The 15,359-nt window shown below is 50.2% G+C and overlaps 1 protein-coding gene across 4 annotated transcripts in view; it reads left to right on the top strand.

The window, feature by feature from the left end:
• LOC144251038 (F-box-like/WD repeat-containing protein TBL1X) overlaps positions 1-15,359 on the top strand; it is a 169,951-nt gene that overhangs the window by 71,418 nt on the left and 83,174 nt on the right. The window contains exon 1 of one of the 4 annotated variants that reach the window (XM_077794165.1): positions 1,546-1,589. The exons of 2 other annotated variants lie outside the window; for them this stretch is intronic. The gene's annotated coding sequence lies outside the window, so the exon portion shown is untranslated. Of the gene's footprint in view, positions 1-1,545; positions 1,590-1,907; positions 1,926-15,359 lie in introns of those variants that run through there. One more of the 4 variants, XM_077794166.1, reaches the window with a different exon arrangement.

Genomic DNA, 15,359 nt, shown 5'->3' on the forward strand with positions numbered 1-15,359 from the left:
TTTTGTGTAGACCAGAATTGAACCCTGGGCCTTGTGCATGCTAGGCGAGCACTCTTACCACTTATCTGTGTTCCCAGAACTTATGATCTATCCATCTGTCCATCCGTTCACCCATCAGATTGAACCCAGGGGCGCTTAACCACTTGGTCACATCCCCAGCCCTATTCTATTCAGAGATGGGGTCTCCCTGTGTTGCTTATGGTCTTGCTAAGTTGCTGAGGCTGGCTTTGAACTCGAGATCCTCCTGCCTTGGCCTTCCGAGTAGCTGGGCTTGCAGGTGTGCACCATTGAGCCTGAGATGTTTTTGTTAATAGGACATCAACTTAGTTTAACTCCACAGTATTCATAGTCTGTTAAAGAAATAATCTGCATAATTTGATCTTTCTTCATACTGGGTATTAATTCTGAATGTAATGACTTTGAATAATTACGGAATCCTCCTGATTTCCCACCTTAACACATCCGTATGCAGCATTGATTTTTCTTTTTTTTTTTTTAAATGAGAACATAGTTCTGAGACTCTGAAAGATTGTAGTCTTTATTTGAATCGGTATGCAAGGGAAGATGATCTTATGAAACACACCTCGCATAACAGTCACCTTCTTACCTAGTGTACAGTTCATTGCTTCGAGCGACACCCCCCGCCCCCTGGAACTGTCTGCATTGAACATTAACTGCCTGTTCCTCACTGCCCAAACCCCGCCCCCATCTTCCTACCTTCTGTCTCTGTGCCTTTGACTACTCTGGGGCGCTCCTACAGTGCAGTCCATTCATGTGCCCTTCTCTGACCAGTTAGCTCTCTCTCTTAGCATAACTCCTTCAAGGTCTGTCTGTATGGTAGCATTTGATAGGATTTTCTTTTTACCTTTTTTGGTACTGGGGATTAAACTCGGGTGCTCCACCACCGGGCCGCAACTCCAGCCCCATTTATTTAATTTGAGACAGGGTTTCACTAAGTTGCTGAGGCCGGCCTCCTGCCTCAACCTCTCAAGTTTGCTGGAGTTACAGGCTTACACCACTGTGTTCGTGATTTTCATCTTGAGACTAAAAAGTATGTGATGTATACAGAGTACATTTTATTCATCTGTCTGTTCATCAGTGGGTTCTTAAGTTGTTTACCAAGGATTTTAAAATTTATTTTTAACTGGTAGTGCACATGATTTTTGTTCCTGTGTAAGCATATTGATGGGGTGCTATGTAATATATATAAGTATACAATAATGTTTAAGTCGGGCTTAGATGTATGCATTTTCTCAAACATCATTTCTTCATGGTGAAAACTTAAATCCTTCTAGATTTTGGAGATGGGTAGTGTTACTTTTTTGGGGGGGAATAGTACCAGGGATTGAACTCGGGGGCACTCGACCACTGAGTCACATCCCAGTCCTATTTTGTAGGGTCTCACGGAGTTGCTCAGCACCTCACAGTTGCTGAGGCTGTCTGGGAATTCGCAATCCTCCTGCCTCTGCGTCCTGGTTACCGCGAGGGCTTCCTACTGTCCATTTCCAGCAATGGTGTGCAGAGGTTCCCCTTTCTCCACTCCCTGCAAGCTTGTCACCTTTAATCTTCTTGATCACGGACGTACTCGGGTGAGGTGAGATCACTCTGTGGTTTTGATGTGCATCTCCCCTGATGAGCAGATGATATTGAACGTTTTCTCACGGGCTTGTTGGCTGTTCTATGTCGTCTTTGGAGAAGGTCTGTTTAGGTTGACTGCCCATTTTGTTCAGTCGGGTTATTTCAAAGTCGATCCGCGCTGTGACTACTCTTCAGATGTAGAAAGTGATTCCGGGCGGTGGGTAGTCGAATCATCCCGCCACACAGAAAATTCCAGAGCTTTTCTCTTACACTTTTTCATGTACTTTCTCTGTCATAGAAAGTGCTGTCCTGAGAGAGATCCTAAGTTTCCAAGAAGAGTACAAGAAGTAAGTAAAAGCTATGGTGGAAGTGCCGTATGTGCCAGCCTGCTTTCCACCATGGATCTGGTCCTCTCCCCGCCTGAGCCGTTAGCCAGGACCTCTAGAATGAGGACATAAGAGTCCCACTCCCACCTGCCCTCTCTCCATTCTGGAAAGGACTTTGTTTTTTCCATCCCTTCTAACTTTACTTTCCTGCAGAAGCATAAACTTCCCCTCTGTGTGTATAAACTTTGGAGACGCTCTGCAATCAGCCTGATGAAGTCTTTTCTTTCTATGAAAGGGTTCTTGATGATCCTGGAATGTGGTGTCTGTCACTTAAACATCGTCTGCAGAAATCACCGCTCTATATTTGGCTCCGACGTGGTTCCCCATGTGTTCTCGCAACACTCGGTGCCAAAGGAGCTGCTGTTTACCGGCCATGGGGATCTTTCGGCTCAGATTGGTTTATAACTTTATTTACAAGGGATAATCAGAGTGGATTTCCTTGCTATTTTGGTTCAAAGTAGGACAGCAGAATTAATCTCGGGTCATCTGTTCATTTGTTTGGCAGCTGATACCTGCCTTCTGGGTGCGGGGACTGGATCTTAGGCTAGGGCTGACCCTGCACAGATTGGATTTGGTTCTTGGTTGGGGTTGGAAAATGTGTATGGCCCAAGCATGGAGCTGTCTGGGATCATTAGAAGCCAGTTGCAGGAGCTGTTGTCTATGGCTGCTGGTTTCTCGGGTGAGCCGGAGAAGAAATCTTCACCTGTGAGGCATTCATTCACATCGCTGATGAGCCTTTAAGTAGGATTCCCATTTGAATGTACAGTTTCTTTTAAAATTAATAGTGTGACGGGCTGCTTTGAGTTTTCCCCCTTAAAGGCTAACCCCTTAGAAGCTCTGCATTTGACAGGGTTGAAGGGCCTGGTATTGACGAACCTTTCAGAATTTTTACATCCATTTTAAGGGGTGCGCGTCTGTGTGTGTTCCTTCTCTTTCCCGTTTTGATGGGACCACATGGTGTTTGGTTTGTAAAATCCTTATTTCTTCCAAGCACCCAACTTGAGCTGCAGGTCACCGGGCTGGCTCCTGTGCTGGGTGTCTGTTGACACGGAGCGGTGTCCTCCCGCGCTCTGTGGCTGTCTCTGTCAGTGAAGGAGGCGGAATATTAATCTTGCATGCAGTTGGGCTGAGCAGGGCACAGATGGATTTCTAGCTCTGGAAAGCTCTCGGCCCTGCAGCTGCGGCGGGCTGTTGCACTATGAATAAAGAGATTCTGGGCCCCGGCTGGCGAGGGCTGCCGTGACCTAATTGGCCACAGGATCCATCAGCGTGCCGAGGGTGGATTTCTCGCCCTGTGCTTGCTCTGGTTTGGTTCTGCAGCAGAATCCACCCAGCCTCCCTGGGAGGAAAGGGGTGCCCTCCTCCCACGTGAGCATCGGAGGAACCTGCGGGATCGGCGCGGGGTCGTCCGTGTCTCCGATGCTGGCTTTCAAAGCCCGGTGACGGGAGCGAGTTCTCGGTTCTGTCTGGTCTCTGCAGGCTGGGCCTCGTTTTCCTCCAGTCTCCCAACCTGGTGGCAGCCAGGGCTGGGGAGGCCCCGGAAAGGGGGGCATCCACCCTGCGGGCATCTTGGTAAACTCAGCCTGCAGCTGACCACGTGGGCACCGTGGGTTCCCGGGAAGGAACAGGTTGCATGCAGAAGGTGGGGGGTGTGGTGGGCCATGGGGGATTGGGAGATGGCGGTAAATGGATGCACTTGAAGCCCCTAAAGAGAACCCGTGTGGATTTTCTGCCCCGCCGTCTGCCCAGGATGCCCAAGGGGACCACAGAATCTCCAGTTCATGTGGTTGATTGTGTCTCGGGCCTTGGCTGGGGGAGATTGTCAGAAAACGGGTGAGTGTGTGATCCATCAGTACCCACCGTGCCCGGAGTTTGCCAGCAAGAAGGAAGCCGTGCCGATGTGGCCTTCTGAGCCTCCTGGGAGCCTGCAGGGCACCTGGCGCCCTCCCCCGCCACCCCGCTTCTCCTCACCGGGGCGACCTCGTTGTACTCTGTGCCACAGAGCAGCAAGGAGCATTTGCCCTTGGTGCCCAGGGCCATGTGGGGTAGCCATTATAGTCAGAGCCACGGCTTCATTGGATGAAATTCACCTTCCCCAGATGCACCCACTGAGCCTTGTTTTCCCCCAAATCTCACTCGGGTGTCATTCAGGGTTTTGGTGTGTGCACAGAGGAGTGCAGCCGTCCCCACCATCTAATTTCAGAACATCTTCAATACCCCAGAAGGAGACCCCATACTGATGGGCAGTCACCCCCCAGGGACTGCCTCCGTCTCCCACACAACCACCAGTCTCTTTTCTGCTGCTCATCCGTTTGCTTATCCTGGACACTTCCTATCATACTGATAAAAACCACGCACTTCGTGTTACCTGTGCCGGACCATTTTCGGGATAATGGTGTCAGCACGTGTCAGCACTTGGCTCCCTTTCCCAGGTAAATACTGTCCCGTTGTGTGGAGAGACCACGTTTTACCTGATGGAGAGACCTTCATCCATTGGTGGATGTTCGGGTTGTTTCTAGCTTGTGGCTGTTGTGAATAATGCCGCTGTGAACATTCAAGTCCGAGTTTGGGTGTGTTTGGGTGAGGCCGGTGGTGGCACCCTGATGCCACCAGGACCAGCTGAACATGAGTTTTTTCATAACTAATAACATACTCTTGGCCACCTTCCATCACCGAAACTGGTGGTTCAGAGCAGGTTACCTGTGCACTGTTGTAGTTGGGCAGGGCAAGGTGAAGTCTAGATTCTGGTCACAGGAATATCATCATGCTACTGGGAAGCCCTTAAGCTGTCCCTTTTTAGAAGATGACTGAATTTTGTATTTTGTGGAGAAGCCAATCTGAGAAAGTTTGTCAGTGTGAACCTATGTCCCCTTTAAAAGGGGACAGAATACTTTCAAAAAGATGGGTTTAACCACAGTGAATGTATATGATCACAGTGTATTATATGAACCTGGCATAGAGAATCCCAATATCGAGTACAGTTCCATCAATTTTTACGCTGTTCTTCATTGGTGTTATAAATAAAATAAACTGCCGTCGGCATGATCCAATGAAGTGTTGGTATTATGGTTTAGGTAGGAGGTGTCCCTCAAAAGCTCATGTGGAGGGCATTACAAGAAAACTTCAGAGGTGAAATGGTTAGGTGATGACGGTTGTAACCTAGTTAGTGCATTAATCCCCTGATGTGGACTAACTGGGAGGTGACTGTAGGCAGGTGGGGTGTGGCTGGAGGAGGGGGTCCCTGGGCTGTGCCTTGGGGGTCTCTGTCCTGTCCCTGGTGAGCAGAGCTCTCTCTGCCCCCTGGTGCCCTGTCCTGAGCTGCTCTCCTCCTCCAGGCCCTGCCGCCATCTTGTTTTGCCTCCCCTTGGGCCAGAGCCATGGAGTCGGCCACCATGGACTGGACCTCGGACACCATGAGCCCCAAAGAAACATTGCCTCCTCTGATTGTTCTTGTCAGCTTTTCCCCTGCTCCAACCAAAGGACCTGACTGAAGCAGCAGGCTATAAAAATAAGTATGCTTTCATCTCTATTTTTTTATAGCATTGTTTTTTTTAAAGACAAGGATCTTGAGATAACGACACTTTTCAATGATCCGGTCTTTTCCCCTTCCACCTTGTATACCTGTAAACATGACCTTGGAGCGCTTGGTGTTCAGCAGGTCCTGAGTTGGTTCAGAAGACTCTTGGCTTTTGGAAGGTCATGAGGGGGGTGGGAATGAGGAGCTGCATGTGACCATGGCCTGTGTCCTGGGGGAATCGAGCCATGGCTCACGTCTGCATGTTTTGGTTCAGCGCTTTGCGAATGAATGCAGCCACAACTGGGCACAGGCTTCCGGGTGGACCTGGGTCCTCCAGGAGAGCAGCCGGAATCTCATCCACCCCGAGAGTTGGAGTCACATGATGAGATCAAGCAGGTTGTCTACATGGGTCCCACTGCTCTGCGTGGGTGGTTATTTTAGACGGATCTCAGTATTTCCCAGGCTCATACTTTTTCATTAACTGCATATAAATTGGGGGTAAATCCCTTTTTCTTTTTAAAAGATGGCTCTTTAAATTATATACTTGTCCACTACTGAAGAGTTAATTTGAAGAAAACGGTTCTTTGGAAAACACACATGCAAACAAAAGCCCTGCTCCTTTTCCCTAAGTGATCATGGTGTTGACTTAGATCTGCCCCCAGCCGTCTTTTCCTGAGGTCCTACAGAAGTTTGCAGCCATGATGGAAGACGAAGCAGTTTCCTGGTGTTGCAGTGCCACACCTCCAAGAGCTCACTGTGAGCCCCGAACTGCTGTGTATCCATGCCATCCATTCTAGCAGCTGCAGGGGACTCGGGAGCCTTTGAAATGTGGCTAGTATGATTGAGGAGATGAATTTCAAATTTTAGTTAACTTACAACGTGGCCCATGGCTCTCCTCATGGGGGAGAGCTCCACACTGAGCAAGCAAGTACAAGAGCTGTGTTTACCTGGGGCCTTATTTTTGTGGGTGTTGGGGGTGGTATCCAATCACTTTAGGAGAGTGGTTCTCAGAAGGGGTACTTTTTGAATCCCTTTCACGTGCCAGGGAAACTTGGGACAGTGTCTGGAGCTGTTTGGGGTGGCATGATGGGTGAAGTGTGTATTAGTCAGACTTCTTTGACTGTAACATAATACCTGAGGTAATCAACTTACTAAGAGAGAAGGTTGACTTTGACTCATGTTTTCATTTCATGGCCACTTGGTCCAAATCCATAGGCAGCATCTTATGACAGGGAGCCTGTTTTGGAACCAGCTGCCCATCTCATAGTGACTGGGAAGCTGCGTGATTAAGAGGAGGGGCCGGGACCCCAATTCTGCTTTAAGCACATGCCCCCTGTGATCCAACTTCTTCCACCTCCCGCTATTGCCACCCTCAGGACCCAGCCTTCAGCACCTGGTCCAGATCCAAACTAGGTAGCAGGGTGCTCTTGGCCTCTGGTGGGTGGGGCTGGGGGTGCTCCTCAGTATCCTCCAGTGCAAACCCCCAATGTCCTGTGGTTAAGGAACTCTGCTTCCTGTTGATGGGACTGGCCAGGTCCTAAGGCATCCTGTGACACCCTGCAGACCCAGTTCCGTCAGTGAGGGGTGGGGACCTGTCCATGGGTCTACACTCCAAGCAGGCACTGGGCCTGGTAGTACCCAGGTGTGGGCAGGAAGCCGGGCCCCTCCCACCGTGTAGCTTCTCAGCTGTGTCGTCGTCCTCGCTGTTCGTTTGTATCAAGTATAAGATGTTGGTGCTTGGTACGAGTCGGTGACCCAGCACCCGTCCCTCGTGCTTCTCTTTAATGGATCGATGGAAACCCAGCACGCCTGGGCCAAGTCGAGCAGGCAGAGGGCACAGGGAGAGGCAGAGCTGATGGCACCATCAAACGAGCGTCTCCCTGTGCCCGAGCTCAGATTGGGTCGCCTGTGGCAGGACGCGCAGACGCCTCTGGCAGGGAGGACTCCATGCCTGGCAGGATGGCATTGAACGCTCCTTCTTTCTGAGATGCTGTATGTCATCGTCGCATCGATTATCTTAAAGAAGCTGGGGCGGCTGGCCAAACGGGTGATACTGATGATGGCCATCAAAGAAACCCACGGTGCTTCTCGTCCGTGGCTGTCGGTTACCCAGTTTTGCCCATAACATGAATTGAAGGAGGATCGATGTGTCGGCAAGGGAACAAACGAGACAGTTGTTCAAGAGTTAAACTGAAATAATGTGCAAAAATAAGCTCTTCGGCAAACCTGCAGCCCCCAGGGGACTTGGATCTTGTAGAATGTGAAATTCCTTGAAGCACAAACCCGGTGGGCATTAGGATGTTGCTTGGGGTGGCAGGGATTTTTTTCCCCCCTTGTGTTTGCAACTGTGAGGATCCTGGGGTGCCCTCAGAAGAGAACTGAAACAGCTTGTAACAGAGCCTAGCTCCAACAGCTTCCTTAGGGAGGTGCAGTGACCTGGGACATGTGTCCCCATGGCCCCTGCTGGAGCCGCCTCAAAGGCATCATTTCAAGCCCCAATTTTAAATTTGGTAGGATGGGGGGCTTTAACCCTCTGCACTGGGGGATTCCTGGTTCTCCAGGTTCTCCCGGAAGCCCCAGGTATCTACTGAGGCTTTGTTCAAGGTGGCGGGTGGCAGCACTCAAGTGTTGAAGGGAAGGAGATGGGTCAAATGGTTTTTTTTTTTGGGGGGGGGGGTTCGTGCTGATTTACGACTCTGCATGCACTTAGACATGCAGCAAGCGGATCTGGAATAATCTCCAGCCTTTGCGGCAGTCTGGGAATGCAACTGTTAAACACACGGTGAGCTCAGGGGTGCTTCTAATGGTTTGTGAGCGGTGCTGTGGCAGCCTTTGTGTGCGAACCGTCCTCTCTGTCCGTAAGCCTCTGTTACTGTTCGTGTTGGTCATCATTGCTGTTGAAGAATCAAAGACCATGAAAAAGCAATGGCAACTTCTGTGGCTGTTTCTAGAAATTGCACACAACTGAACTAAGACTTTGAAGGCTCCTTTCACAGGTGGCCCGATGCCATAATTATTCATTTATTTTACCTTCCCCAAAGGCCTTCTGAGTGAGCCCGATTAAACTTGCATGCTGCCTATCTATACTTCCCCCACCTCCTGGGGCTCTGTGGATTAGAAGATTCACAGTTGTTGAAGTGGGAGTTTGGCTCTACTTTCTATTCATCCCAGATAAGAGTATAGCAGTGTTTGGGCCCACCTAGAAGGAATTTCCAGGACTCTGATTCTTGCAAATGGGGATCATGCTCCCCAGGGGGAACGAGGCCATGTCTAGAGGTACATTTTGATTGTCACCCCTGGGGACCGTTTCTGACATCCAGCACGCGGAGTCTCTGGGATGCTACAGGACAAGGCCCCACCACGTGGTGAGGGCCTCCACAGGTCCCAAGTGCCTCCACAGGTCGGCCTCAGGCTTGCCAGGATCCTGCCCTGGCCTGATGTGCGGCCACTCACGTGCTGAGAGCACACTGGAGAAGTGAGGGTCAGGTCAGAGAAGCCTCGGGCATGTGGGATGAGTGGTGGGTTCCTGAGAGACCTGCCCAGCCCAGCCCGACTCGGCCCCGCCAAGCTGGAGGATGCTGACTCAAGGATGCCCACCTTCTTTCTGGTGCCATCTAGGTGACACTGGAGCAGCATGGTCCCCGAGAAGGAATTGTGAAAATCGGGCCCAGACTTTTACTAAAGAAATGAAACCAGAAACATCAGTCTTTGCAAGGAGGAGACTGTTTTGCAGAGCAGGGGCCGGGGAGGGCACCCGATTGCCTTCGGTGTTGCAGGTTTCCCACGATTAAAGTTAATTGCATGGCTTCAAGGGGGATGTTTTCTGGTTTCTGACATACTCCCCTGGGGTTAATATGGAAATAGTCAAAAGGTTCAAAAGTATATAGAATACTTCTGTCTATTCCACATACGGCTATAGTGGCTGAAGCAGAGTATCAAAATCTTCTGTTAATTGCTGTCCGTGTGTGTGTGTGTGTGTGTGTGTGTGTGTTCCTTTATTCTATTTGAGGGAAAAAAAAACAGTCTCAAATAGCACTACATTTCACAAACATTTCAGGTAGCATCTCTAATACAGAAGGATTTGGTGGGGGGCCTACTGGGATTAACCCGGGGCATTTACCCACTTGAGCCACAACCCCAGCCCTTTTTTGTATTTACAGACAGGGTCTCACTGAGTTGCTTAGTGCCTCGCAGAGTTGCTGAGGCTGCCTTTGAACTTGGGATCCTTCTGCCTCGGGCTCCCCAGCCACTGGAACTACCATGTAGAAGGATTGTTTAGAAATATCTAGTGATTCTATTATCCTGTTCTCTAGGATCATGACGGTAGCCACAGACAGGGTGGCTTGTAACGGCAGACACTGATGCCCTCAATTCCAGGGGGTCAGCAGGCCTGGGTCCTGGAGGCTCAGAAGGGCCAGTCTCTTCCATGTCTCTCTCCATCTGTGGGCACTCAGCATCCCTTGGCTTGGGGCTGAATCCCTCCATCTTCCGCCCCTGTCTTCTCATTCCCCCACCACCCCTGCCAGCTCTCCCACCTGTCTCAGGAAGACCCTGCCATTGGATTAAGGACCCACTGAATAATGTAGATTAGAATTAGTGTCATGTACGATGTCTCTGTTCCCCCGGGAGGTCCCATTCTGTCTCTTACCACATGAGGCCTAGTCACTGCTTCCGCCGGCGATCAATGACTGTGAATCTCATCCTAGGGCTGTGGGAGTGTGTGAGGGAAGGGAAAACAGATGGCCATCTTTTGGTCATGGGGTTCTCTTAAGATGCTAATGATTTATTAAGACAGTTTGTGGCATATAAAGAAAAGTGTGACGATAAATATGAAGAGAATGCAAGGCTGTTGGGAAGGGCAATGCTTGTGGAAACTGATTAAGATGATGCAGGAGCCTCGCATCTCTTCTTGGGGGGGCTCAATGAATGGCCTCGTGGAACTTGTAAGGATTAAAGAGAACGCAGTGTGAACCAGTGCTAAGCATTTGGCATGTGCTGCATCTGGTTTATCTGGAGGTTCAGAGGTGGTCATAAATACCAAACCAACACCACCAAGGCACAGACTGCCGCCGCCTGCTTCCTGTCATATAGGCGCTCCTGTCACTGTGACCAAAGCACTGGACAAGAACAACTTGGAGGAGGAAGTTCATTGGGGGCTCACAGTTCTGGAGGTCTCGGTCCATAGACGTCTTGGGGAAGCAGAGAAGGGGCTGCAGGGCACATGCACCCTTCCTGGGCATGGCCCTAGGGACCTTCTCCAGCCATGCCCACCTGCCTGCAGTCACCACCCAGCGTGTTTGCTCAAGCCCGAATGGACTACTTAGGTTACAGTTCTTTTAATCTTATCATTTTCCCTCTGTATTAATATTCCTGAATTGACGGGGGCTACGGGGGGACACCCCATATCCAAACCCTAACTTTCCACCCTGGCTGCCAGAACCTCATGTTGATCTCACAGGGCAAAATGCAGTCAGTCCACTTCAGAGTCTCATGGTCTTAAGAGTTCAATTGTCCCAAAGTCCAGTCCAAGCCCAACGTCTTCTCTGAGACTCAAGGCAAACTCTTGCCTGTGAACTTTTATAAAAGTCGAAAGCAAGTGACATTCATCCTACATGCCATGATAAATAAAGACTAAACATTTCCATCCCAAATAGGAGGATCAGGGGCATGGAGAGAGAAGGGACGGAGCAGGACTGAAAGCCAGAGGAGCAGACGGATCCCAACTCCTTCTGTAACTCCACGTGCAGCATTTTGGACCCATGGCCCTGAGATGTGTTCTCCAAAGGGCTTGGGCGGCCCTGCCCGCTTGGCCTTGCCGGCTGCAGTGCCCGCGGGCTCTCCTGGAGCCTGGCTTTCTCTGCAGCCAACAGCTGCTCTTGGCAGACTGTCCATGTTGCTGGCAGCGCTTGGTTCCTGAGCTCTTCATTCTGGCTTTTGCTTCCCCTTCACACATCACTCTCTCCAGGTCAGCTCCCAGGGGCCGTGGCCCTGCTATTCTTAGGCTGGCCCCCCAGGCCTTCCTTTAAAATCTTGGTGGAAGCCTCCATGACCCTTCACCTGACCATTCTGTGTTTTCAGAACCAGACACGGATGATACCAAGGTCATCTGCTAGCTGGCCCCCTGGAGTCTTGGGCAGCGGCCTCTTCGTGCTCACATGGTCAGCGCTAAGTTGTTTCAGCATGATGCAACAACTTCCTGGGCCCACCTGGGCAAGCCAGGTGCTCCCAAATCTCAAAGGGATTCCCCTGCTACATCCTCGAACCTGTAGTGGGTATGGTCTTGCGAGTCTTTGTGATATCCTCAACCATCCTTCCCATTTTCTATGTGCACAGTACTTGGCATCTCTTTAGGAGACATAATCCCTTCAAGTACAACTTCCTTGTCCCCTGGTTTACACGGACTCTTTTAAAGTTAGTATGCAAGTTTTTTTTTTTTTTTTAAATCTTAACTCTGCTTTCTTACCACAGTGAACCTGGCTGATAGCTTCCAGTAATATCCCTGCTGCTGACTGAATGCAAAGCTACCTTGAAATGTCCTCTGCCAGGTGATTACTCCATCACCTTGAAATTCAGCCTCTCAGTGTCTCGGGACATGGGCAGAATGTAGCCATGTTCTCTGCCAGAATATAACACCGTGGCCTCTAGTCCAGTTCACGATGGAGTCCTCGTTTCCCTCGGATCTTTTGAGCACACTCTGCTTTACTGTGGACATTCTGGTCTTCTGAGGTCCACCACATTCCCTCCTTAACCTCCGCCTACAGCATCCTAAGGCTTTTCCCGTTGGCATCTCTACACCTTTCAAAATTTCTCCCGCCAACCACATTTAAAGACTTGTAAACCACATGTTCATGTGAGTCAGAGCGACAGCCCCACTTCTCGGTACCAATTTCTGTCTTAGCTGGCTTTTTCATTGCTGTGACTAAAACTCCCCACAAGAACAACTTGGAGCAGGAAAGTTTATCTGGAGCTCATGATTTCAGAGGTCTCGGTCCATAGATGGCCAACCCCATTGCTCTCGGCCTAAGATGGGGCAGCACATCTTGGCAGAGGGCTCAGCAGAAGAAAGCTGCTCGCTCCTGACAGCCAAGAAGCAGAGAAATAGGAGGGGAAGGGGCCCCACGGAAGATGCATCCTTGGAAGGCCCACCCCCCACCTCCTTCTAACCCACCTGCCTGCAGTCACCACCCAGGTAACCCATTCAAATCGGGATGGGCTGATGAGGATACTGATCTCGCACTCCCTCCACCTTTGGGGCTGCTGAGGATTGAACTCGAGGCCTTGTGTACACTAGGCAAGCGCTGTACCAGTGAGCTGAACCCACATGACATGCTTGCATGGATAAAAACAAGATGCCTCATACAGTAGCTCTCCATTATCCATGGTTTTGTTTCTGCAGTGTCATTACACATGGTCAACCACAGTCTGAAAAGACAAAACTGAACATAAGAATTAAAATGCATGTTCTGAATATTTTGATGAAATCTCTCGCCATCTCTTTTCTGAGATGAGTTATCCATTTTTTAACGTGTCCACACTGTATATGGTACCCTCCTGGTAGTCCCGTTGTTTATCATATCAATTATATGGTATCAAAATGCTTGTGTCAGGTGACCCCTCTTGTAATTTGTAATGGCCCCCAGATTTAAGAGTAGTGATGCTGACAAATTGAATATGCCAAAGAGAAGTGCTGTGTGCGTCTTCGAAGCTCGGTACTCTGTGGTTTCTTCCAATTCAAGTCTCATGATGTATTCCCATAGGAGGATACATGATCACAAGTTGCACATGAACCAGGAGGAGGCATGTGGTACAGGTGGATGTTGGTAGAGCATGACTGGAAGGAAATCCTAAGATTTGGACCTCCCTAGTCCTTATAGGAGGAGGTTGGTAGCAGAGGAGAGAGACATTTTTCAGTGTGTGTTTGCATTTTCTCTCTGCCTGTATGAGCCAATTTGTTCTCCTTCTCCCTTCCCTTTCTCTCTCCTCCTCTCCCACTCTCCCTCTTCTGTGTATGTGTGTCATTAGAGAAATCTCCCAGCTTTCTTGTTTCCCTCTGAATCATGTGATGAAGCTGTCTGGCACAGAAGGCAGCAGGCTTCTTCTGTAGAAGGCAGAGTCCCTGTCGTGTTTTGGCTTTGTGGACCTTAAGGTCTCTGTCACAGTAGCTCAGCTCTGTGGTGTTAGGGGGAGGGCAGCCATAAATACTAGATAAAAGCATGGCAGGGCTTTGTTCTCTCCAGCTCCATGTGTGCAGGCGACCAGTCTGGGCAGATTTTTGCCTCCCGGGCATAATTTGCTCGCCCTGGTCTAATGGATCTGATGAGTGTTGTGTCTGAACTCTAAAGTGCACACTGTCCGTTGCTCTTGGTATTGCAGAGTGGGCTTTTCCCTGTCCTTGTGATTCTCTGTCCTGATGGCACCACCGCACCTACCATTTGTCTCTGGAGTTCTTCCCTGTACGTCGTCGTCTTTCTTCCAATCCTTCGCTTAAAATTTATCCTCTTGAAGAGGACACCTAATTAGCCCCATCTGCCCAGTCAGACTCAATATTGTCTTAATTTTAGAGACACTGTTAACAGGGTTAGCTGGTACAATTAGGGCCAGGGTGTAGGGTGTGGTAGTTGGGCTCCCAGCCAACCAGACAGTATCTAATGCTTCTGTTCTGGCCCCTTTAATTGGTTGCGTGTGTCTGTCTCTCTGTCTCTGTCTGTCTCTAATGAGGATGAAACCCAGGGGTGCTTTCCCACTGAGCTATATTCCCAGCTCCTCTTATTTTTTGAGACGGTCTCACCAAGTTGCCCTGCTGGCCTTGAATTTGGCAATCCTCCTGCCTCGGCTTCCCATGGCACTGGGATTACAGGGGTGCACCATTGTGCCTGGCTCTGTGGACTATGATTTTGAAAATCTCTCTTCCCACGTGACTGCCTTTGCAATTACAATGCAGTTGAGTATTTTTAGAGGAAGTTAAACAGGGAGAGAGAAAACGGAGGGGGGCGGGGGTTTGGCCTGGGTGCCGAAGGAGGGAAGGATGCAGGGTTGACCTTGCTTGGTGGTGGGGCTGCTGGAGATGCAGCCTGGCAGCTGGGCACTGGGATTTGGAGATGTTCCCTTTCTTCCTGAAAAGATTAGAACAGCTCCCTGTGCCCAAACTCTGGGGTTTGCAGAGTACCCGCTTCCCTTCTGCCGGTCAGAAGTCTGGGTCTGTCGTGGGCGCAGGGTCCATTATCAGCAGCTCCCAGCACAAACCCTGGACTCTGAGGCCCTAAGATTTATGGATGTTCTTCATCAAAGCCCTTGATGGGGGCGTTGGAGTTTCCACCCCTTCCTCTTCCTGTCACCCTGGCTGTGAGGTCAGTGGCTTTGCTGCATCAGAGCCACCCGCCAGGACGTGCTGCCTCACGTCATGGGGCCACCTGGTCATGGACAGAGGCCTCCAAAACTAGGAGCCAAAGCAAACCTTTTGTCTTTGTAAGTTGGCTATCTCGGGGATTTGTCACAGTAACGGAGAGCTGACTTCTGTATCCCTTGGCTGGGTCTACTGTAACGGGATGGATGCACATGCTGACCCGAGTCCTCAAGAACTCTGCACTGGAGTTGGGGGGAGTCCTGGGACCAGCCCACCCTCACATTTCACTTCTCCCCTCAACGGGCTTTGTCTGGCCGCTCATGACCAGCGTCAGTGTTTAATGAGGTCCTACCTGCCTGGCAGGGCTGTTGTGAAATAAGTGGAACCTTGGAAAGCCGGAGAGGAATTGGCCAGAGGAGGTGCCAAAGTCCAGGCCTTTCCTTCCCGTCTTCCTTCATATACAGTGGCTGTGTCCTTGACCCGCATCAAGGGAGCAGTCTTGAAAACTTGCTAGCTCTTCAGATTCGCCAGTCCT

The sequence above is a fragment of the Urocitellus parryii genome, chromosome Y (genome assembly GCF_045843805.1).
Source record: "Urocitellus parryii isolate mUroPar1 chromosome Y, mUroPar1.hap1, whole genome shotgun sequence".
Taxonomy (NCBI): domain Eukaryota; kingdom Metazoa; phylum Chordata; class Mammalia; order Rodentia; family Sciuridae; genus Urocitellus; species Urocitellus parryii.